The sequence below is a fragment of the Mauremys reevesii genome, linkage group 4 (assembly GCF_016161935.1).
Source record: "Mauremys reevesii isolate NIE-2019 linkage group 4, ASM1616193v1, whole genome shotgun sequence".
In the NCBI taxonomy this organism is placed as follows: Eukaryota; Metazoa; Chordata; order Testudines; family Geoemydidae; genus Mauremys; species Mauremys reevesii.
The window spans coordinates 49,939,783-49,947,990 of record NC_052626.1 but is presented as its reverse complement, the minus strand read 5'-3'; the positions used below and the strand labels follow the sequence as shown (position 1 = coordinate 49,947,990).

Genomic DNA, 8,208 nt, shown 5'->3' with positions numbered 1-8,208 from the left:
AAAAATTGAAGAACTGCTAGAGAGAGTAAAACCTGCAGGAGTGGAGAGGAGAAAAGAATGAGAAAAGAGAGCAGGAGTGGAGAGAGAAAAAGGCAAAAAAGAAAGCAGAGAAAACAGGCAGAGTCCATCCTGTCGATCAGCGCTCAGGCTACTCAGCTCCCTGCTATCGAGCCTGCCAGCTCATGCCCCAGCGCCCCAGGCAGAGCAGTCCACAGCCCCCCAAGCCTTGCCCCCTGCCCCACCCCCCAGCTCCCACCTTCCCCCCCCCCCACCTGCCCCCAACACCCCCCACTTGCCAAAACCACAGCAATAGCCCTCAACACCACCCCAGCACCAACACCCACCACCCAGCCCACTCAACCCCCATCCCCACACCACTTATGCATGCCCATCACCATGCAGTTTCACTCCATGGCACATGCACCCAGACCAGGACGTATGCAAACTCCCACACCCTTGCCCTGTTGTGTTGTCTGTCTGTGTGTGTCTGTGTCTTGTTGTGTCTGTCTGTTTTTTTTTTTTTTTCTAAAACAATTCTGGAAAGAATTTAACAGTTATTAAAACACCAGATAGTAGTCAGTAAATAGGAAATATTAATAGTAAGTAAAAGGCTGAATACTTTTGTAAGAAATAGGGCACTGCAAATAAACAGGCAGCCAACAACAAATGCTACTACATGCAAGGCTTCTTCCATCCTCAACTCCCCTCTCCCGGCAAGCCCTATCCCCTCTCTCTAAAGCTCCCTCTCCTCAGCCCTGTGCCCTGCCTCTTGGCTCACTCTCATCAGCCTGCAGGACTTGCCTGCCTGAAGCCTTCACCCTTCCCCTTTCATTTCCCATTTCCTTTCAATATAGTACATTTCAATAATTTATTGCTTGCCCAAGGGATGCTGCTTTCCCCCAAGATGCGCCTCCCCCTTTCTAGCTTCCAAAAGCACACTCCACAGCCATCAGCACCCAGTCAAAGCACAGCAGACTGGTCCTATCAGCTCAGCCTGTGCTCCTGTATAGGGTCTGCTCTGGTCAGCTTCAGAGTAGGTAGCGGGATGAGGAAGGCAATCTGAGGGCTGGGGCATTCCACCCCTTCCTGTCTCTCTTCTGTCTGGGAAAAAAGTGCCTGCCTGCATCTTCCTGAGAGCCCCACTGTTCCTGAAGATTTGCACACAGCCACCTTTCAGGCCCATAAAATGTCAATGAAAACCTGTACGGTGATCCACGCGCGAGAAGAGAAGAGAAGAAATACCCCCTTACGACGCGTAACTCTGATGCCAGGTGGGGGTAAAGAATAGAATATGCGCCCTATCTATCGCCTCCACAGTTCCACCCACCCAAAGCCAGCCACCCCATTTTGCGTCTGCACATCCCCCACGGTCTGTCTGTTCAGGATGTCTTTAATGGCTGCCTTGCAAACTTGCACAACCATCCAACACTCGACTTTCCCACTTCAACTGGTTCCCCCCACCACCCACCTGGCGTAGCTGTCCAGCTGCCAGTTGCAACAGCCTACCCGCTTTTCCACCATTCCACCCCAGCTTTTCCTCTCAATCTTGTGTCCCGCTGCGCGGAGGAGTGAGCTCGCACACAGCACACAGTCCCATGGCTTTTTTTCTCATGAACGTTCTGTGGCCACTGCCTGGTCATCCCAGACTTCCATGACCGTGTGATCACCCCACTCAGTTTTCCTCCAGCCAAAGCAAGCGTTGCCGCGGCGTTCCCGAGTCGTTGAAGAATGCCACAAGCACTGTAGTGTCACACGCGCAGGCGAATCGGATATCGTATCATCGTCAGACTCCTCACTGTCACTTTGGAGCTGGAAGCTGAACTGCTCGATGTGTTGTGTTGTGCTGGTGACATCATCAGCACAGTCTCAGCTCCAGGGGCTCCATCCCACACACACATGATTCACAACACAGAGCAGAAAACACTCACAATGGCGCCAAACATTGCCGGAAAAGACAGAATGCTGGGATGTGAACGATGCACCACGGGTTGGAACAGGAATGCGAACACACCCACACACTTTCCCTTTCCCACAATACTCAGTGCCAAAGCGGCAGCGGAAACGAGGTGCTCTGTGTCTGTGGGCCTGCACTCAATGCTCCTCTCAGCCTGGCGCTGGAAAGTGGTGTCCAGCTGTGCCACACTGCAGCGCTGTCGTGTGTGGCCCACCACACTCCAGCTGCCTACACAGCTGCACGACCAGCGCTGTAACTCCCAGCGCTGCAACTTGTAAGTGTAGCCAAGCCCTAAGATCTCATCTACACAGCTCCATAGCCTGGATTACAGGGGTGTAAACTGTAGAGCACTCTAAAGTGTTGCACTCTAGCTGCCCTCTGTAGAGCCTGCTGTCACAAATGATAAAGTACCTAGTTTGTATTAACGTAGTCCTCACTAGTGTGAAGTAAGTATATTTTAGTTCCTGCCAGCAGGGTCTACACTTAGCAGTCTACATGGGGCAGTTAGAACACAGCACTTTAGAGTACTCTACAATTTACATTCCTGTGGTCTGGACTATGGCATTATGTAGACGAGCCCTGAGATGCATGCCTCCTTCTGACTGCTTCTTTCCCCCTCCCCCGAAGAAACAAAGTGAAATGCAGCACGTATAATATAAAGCATGTGAGTTACACTTGTATCATCCATCTTGTGTAAAGGGAAGGAGATCTGGCATCTGGGTGTCGTCCATGAATGGAACAGACATTAAGGGTCATCAACAATTGAATAAACTTTCCCTAGCAGGACAATGGAAATTATCAAGTCAATAAGCTTTGGCCAATAATGTCTCTTATTTGTGGTAGTGAAGACAGATGGCTGGAGGCCACAAACCATACAGGATTGGACAATGAAAAAACAACCACCACTAAATGTTGGGGAATGACACAAAGAAGTTAAAATCTACTTTTTAAAATGGCATATTCTTTCTCTGTCAAGGGGAGATAAGAAAAAGAGGACTGGGCAGGAGGAGAAAGGTGTGCAGAAGAATCCTCAATTCCCTGAAAGGCACTAAGACCCAAAAGGACTCTTAGGAAGGATGAGGAAACTGAGACAGGTTCTTGCATATACGTGTTCTTTTTCTATAGCTCTGTATATCTCTTGTGCTTTCTCTATGAGTAATGTGTGTGTGGTTTAGAAATTCCTTTGCAGAACATGTGTCCCCTTTTCTTAACTGTCAGAAAGTCCCTAAAGGGTGAAACAGTAATCCAGAGCATGCACGAGAGCGAGCCAGGGAGATGGTGCTCTTGTATGGATATTGATCTCAAAGATCCAAAGAGTTAAAGGTGTTTATAAAAACTCTCTCACTGTCCAACATTAAAAGTTTATTGATTCAACACAAGAAAGAACAACAAAATAAAACAGACATTTATATTGAAACTGTGATTGAGTGACTATGCAAAACAAATTTAGTCAGACTTTATCAAATTATTTCTCCTTTTGGAGTCAAAATATCAGTCTCTTATTTTCAGAGCAACCTTTGTTGAAAATGATAAGGTTAATCTTACTCTCAATCCTGATGTGAAAGGCATTCAGTCATCCTGTTCTTAACAAACAGACAGACACAAGATGGAGGACAGGCAGAATAGAGAAGATGGGTGAAATATGGCTTTTGTTGATGTTTGTGGACCAATGGTTTGTTAGGAGTGGATGCGTTGGCTGGCAAGTTGATCATCTCACTTGCTGCTTGGACTCTGGTTAGTTATGATCTCATCAAGGCTATTATCTGTTTGGATTCTTTCTCCTTAGACCAGGCAGGTTTGGATGGATGCAATATGATTGACTTTCTAATTGGATAAAAAGCCAAGAGAATGAGATACAATAGAAAGAAACAAACAGTGGGGCAGAAATTAACACAACCAGGGAAGGGAATACAGTACAGGATCTTATGTGCGTTTGTGGTGCTGATAATTAGATATCCCCACTGGTGGGCTTGAGGAATGTATGTCATGATAATGTGATGACTTTCAGTACTCACAGGTGAAAGTTCCTTAAACGAGAGCAAGGCCAGGGAACCTTCCTCTCAGAAGAAAGTCCTTTAGATGAGTCAAGATGAGTTGCAGTAGTGGTAGGCTGGGCATGAACTGGGGGAAGATGAAGATGAGACAAGATGACCTGGGATTCAGGGTGGGATGGGAGGTGAAAAGACAGAGCTGAAGTGAACTGAATTTTTAATGTTTTTTTTTCAAAGTCTCTTTAAGAATCCCCACAAGGGTAAAAGTGGGCATCATAGTTCATCCTCATTATTATTTTGTTCATCAACTAGGGCTAATATTCATCACACCAATTTTGGTCTATTAACTTCTGTTTCCAACTCTTCTGTTTTTATGAAGTATAATTTCAACAGTTTTTGGTTTATATCAATGTGGTCTTTCTGGTTTAGACTAATCCAATTTTTTTGTCTGGTTCTCTTGCACTTGCTACAACATTCAACATCTCAAGGGAAAAAAAAAGCTTAGCCTAATTTTCATGGTTAGTGTAGCATTTTATTAACTACTTTTTACATTTGAACTCACAATAGTTGTAAAATTCATTCTGTGCAAACTCTCAAATGCAACACTTTGCTATTTGCATAGAAGTGAATTTTCTAAAAAAAAAATTGTGATTTACACAGGGCTGTACCTATAAGCAGCGTGAAAACAGCCCACACAGTTGGGAACCTTGTGTTTACTATATTGTGTGTAGATATGAGTAGTGTGTGAAATTAACCGTGATGCAACCTGGTTACAAACTTGATAGATAATGCCTTTGAGACCATGTATGTAGTACTTGTGTGCTTTGAAAATTTCCACAACAGTACCAAAACCAAATATTGCTGCTAAAAATCTCTACTAATAAGCCAGAAGCTCAAAGAAGTTATCAATAATGACAAAAGGCTGCTAATTATTCATTCTTGCATTCATTACAGGTCCCAATGAAAGCAAAGTTCAGTGGGAGAAGTAAAAGGAACCTGAGGTGTCATTTTAAAAACGCTTGGAAAGGTTACGGAAGTAGAAAATCAAGCTAGTGTTGATGAGGAGACAGTTTAAGGCTGCTTGTTAGCATATGCTGAATGCCGCAGTGTGTGTTCAGAGGTCACATCATTAATTAATATACAGTATAAGTGCCAAAACAGATGAAACCAAGTCAGCTTCAGGTTTTCTACACTCAGAGGGATGATCGGATTACTGTTGGTTGAATTAAACATGTCAGAATAATAACATTGTTTAATTAAATGACTTTACCTTGTCAGTTTGATTTGTGTGTGCAGCGGCTAAACTCAGTCATTTGGATCAAATTCAAATGCTCTCTCATGTTCCTCTTATGGGCAGTGGGCACGGAATAGCACTGGAGTCTTTGAGTGTACTTATCTCACAGCAGCCTTGTGAAACATCAGGTGTGTTTGGTTAGTACATTTCATATCTATGTTATACTGTATATTTATGTCCTCAACTGCTCGTCTAAATATTAAATCTCTTAAATAAAATTGAAGAAAAGTACAACCCACCCCCTCTATGCATGAGCAGGTGTACAAACCTCCCCTCTTGTTCTTCCCTTTTAGCAGCAAGAGCACAAAGGGAAGGAGAATCTTTCCCCCACCCCTCCAACAGATGAGTAATCTCCTGAACAAACCCTATGGAATTAAGATGAATGTTACTGAATTAAGTTAAATTTATGGAATTAGTGTTAATAATTTTGGGGTACATTGTATTAAAAATTCAGTTGTGTATGTGTTATTGTGGCACTGTATGTACCTTCTCTAGTAGGGGGTGATGCTAATGTACTTTGAAGCTGGTACTCCCCCCGCAAGAGATACATATATTCTGGTTCAAACTGGATTCTCCAGAGACCAACAGACAAAGAAAAGGCTTTTGGATAAATAGCCTGAGTCTGAACAGATTCAGGGTCTTCTTCCTGATTCAGCAACAGACAAGAAACCTTTGCTCACTGCTAGAAACCATTTAAACCATCGCCCATTGCCTAACTTCCCTTGTCTGAGGAATCAAAATGAGAAGCTAAAGAAAAAACAATTGCAAACAGTCATTTGTCAGCTGTGAGTATGATGGATCTCTCTGTCAGGAACCAGGCCAGGCATAGTACAGAGATTGCACTTATTGCTCTTGTGAATGATCTCCTCTTGTTCACAGAGAAGGGAAGTACCTCCATAATCATTTTTCTAGACTCCTGTGTGACATTTGATACCTATGATCATCAGATGCTCCTGGTCCATCTCCAAGAACCTGCCAAGATGAGTGGGAATTGTCCCAAAGTGCTCTGTTTCTTTTTCTTAGACAAAACCCATAGTATTGTTATGGACAACTGTTCACCCTCCTCCAAAACTCTGACTTGCAGTGTCCCAGAGGGCTCAGTCTTCTTTCCCACATTATTCAATGTCTTTATAAAGTTGTTGGGGTAGCTGGAGAGAGAACACAGGCAGACATGGCAGCAGCAGGCAGACAGTAGCCAGCCACATGATTCTTTGTCAAACAAATAGTGCCAGCTCCCAGCTTGTTTGGTCTCAGCTGAATTCAGCAACAATCGGCTGAAGAATAACTGGCTAAACCTAAACTCTGTAAAGACTGAGGCCTTGTCTATGTGCGGTGTTCATCCTGATTTCAGCCACTGTGACAGCTGCACAAGTGCAACCCCCTAATGAAGACAGACAATGCTGCCATGAGCTATGACTTGCATTGGGGCACTTGCCCTTGATTCAGCAGGGTTAAGCTCCATCAGTGCAAATTATGACTTATAGCAGCTTGATTTCCTATCCTAGGGCTTTCCACTGGTGGCTGACCATTGATGTCTGAAATCCCCAGTATGTGCAGGCCCAGGATTGATGCTGATAGGGAAATCAAAGTACTTTGAATAACTTCAAGTATCAGAGGGGTAGCCGTGTTGGATCTGTAAAAGCAGCAAAGAGACCTTTGGCACCTTATAGACTAACAGAGGTATTGGTGCATGAGCTTTTGTGGGTGAATACCCACTTCGTCGGCTGCATGGGATGTTAGTCTATAAGGTGCCACAGGACTCTTTGCTGCTTTTGAATAACTTGTATCTCTCCACTGTTGAGGGCATCTACCCTCACTGTTAAGTTAACCCTTGACCCTGTGCCTTTGGGTCCTTGTGGATTTCTCAAGTGGACTGGATGCAGGAAAACCTCCCTACTTCAGTCTGTAATTAATTAGAAGATTGAACTCCATGCTATTAGACTGGCAGACCAGACTACTGTGATATTTGCATTCATGACCTCTAAGTTTGATTATTTCATTTTCCTATATCTAGAAATGAAGCCAAGCATCCATAAAAAGCTGCAGTTGGTACAAAACATAAAAGCCCATCTGCTTAGTAGTGCAGGTCAGCATGAACACATCACTGCAGTTTGCCACTCTTCCTGTATTCTTCCTATTGAATAACATATCTGTCCTAATATACACAGCTTTCTGAGGATGGATCCTACCTGCTTGAGAGATCACCTTTCCCTCTGTGGCTGTGACATCCCACTGGACCAATAGCATTGTTCACGGGACCCATGAGTGGAGGAGATAGAATTTTCAAAGAGCTAGAACTAGACTAGGGAACTCCCTCCCAACAGAGATAATGACCATGCAACTCATTGCTTTCAGAATGAATTGCAAAACTTATTTCTCAATGTAGCTTTCCCTCAGTTAATTTTACTTAGACAAACTCTAAACTAACCCACCTAATTCTCAAACAGGCCGGTAAGGAAGAAAGAGCTTAAAAAAATAGAAAGAACTACAACAGATTACAGCACTGGAGGAGCCACAAAAGTACTTAAATTCAGAGAGATGTGGCAGGGTACATACCTCACAGTAGCAGAGAGAGAGTTAACTGGAGCCAGAAAACAATCAGTGCACCCAGTTGTACCTAGAGGGTGGACTGGGCCCAATTTAGGATTAGGCTCAGCTGAGGAGGAGCTGGGTGTTTGTATTAAGGATGAATCCCACCTGAGAGGAGTGGGGTGACAATTAATAAAGGAAGGACATCAGGTTAGGAGAAGGGAGGCACAGGGGAGAGTAGGCCTGGCTTTTCTTCTGAGAAGGGAGCTCTGGTAAAGGGCTAGGATAGCCACTGAGAAGTCATAGGGGTAGAGTAAGCTTTTGTGGTGAGCCTTGACAAAAGGGCAACGCCCCTGAGAGAGGCAGTCCGTGGGCTGGGTGTCTGCAGGAAAGAGACACAGATACACACAGAGTACTGGGAGCGGCAGACCGGAGCAAGA

General features: G+C 44.4%; 1 long non-coding RNA gene across 1 annotated transcript; it reads right to left on the bottom strand.

The window, feature by feature from the left end:
- Positions 1 to 3,381: 3,381 nt before the first annotated feature.
- On the bottom strand, positions 3,382 to 7,862 carry LOC120404972. The gene is made up of 4 exons (XR_005598295.1): positions 7,796 to 7,862; positions 5,216 to 5,352; positions 3,970 to 4,075; positions 3,382 to 3,778 (listed from the first exon to the last, which is right to left on the bottom strand). It is a non-coding gene; the product is annotated as an uncharacterized LOC120404972 (long non-coding RNA).
- Positions 7,863 to 8,208: the final 346 nt, after the last annotated feature.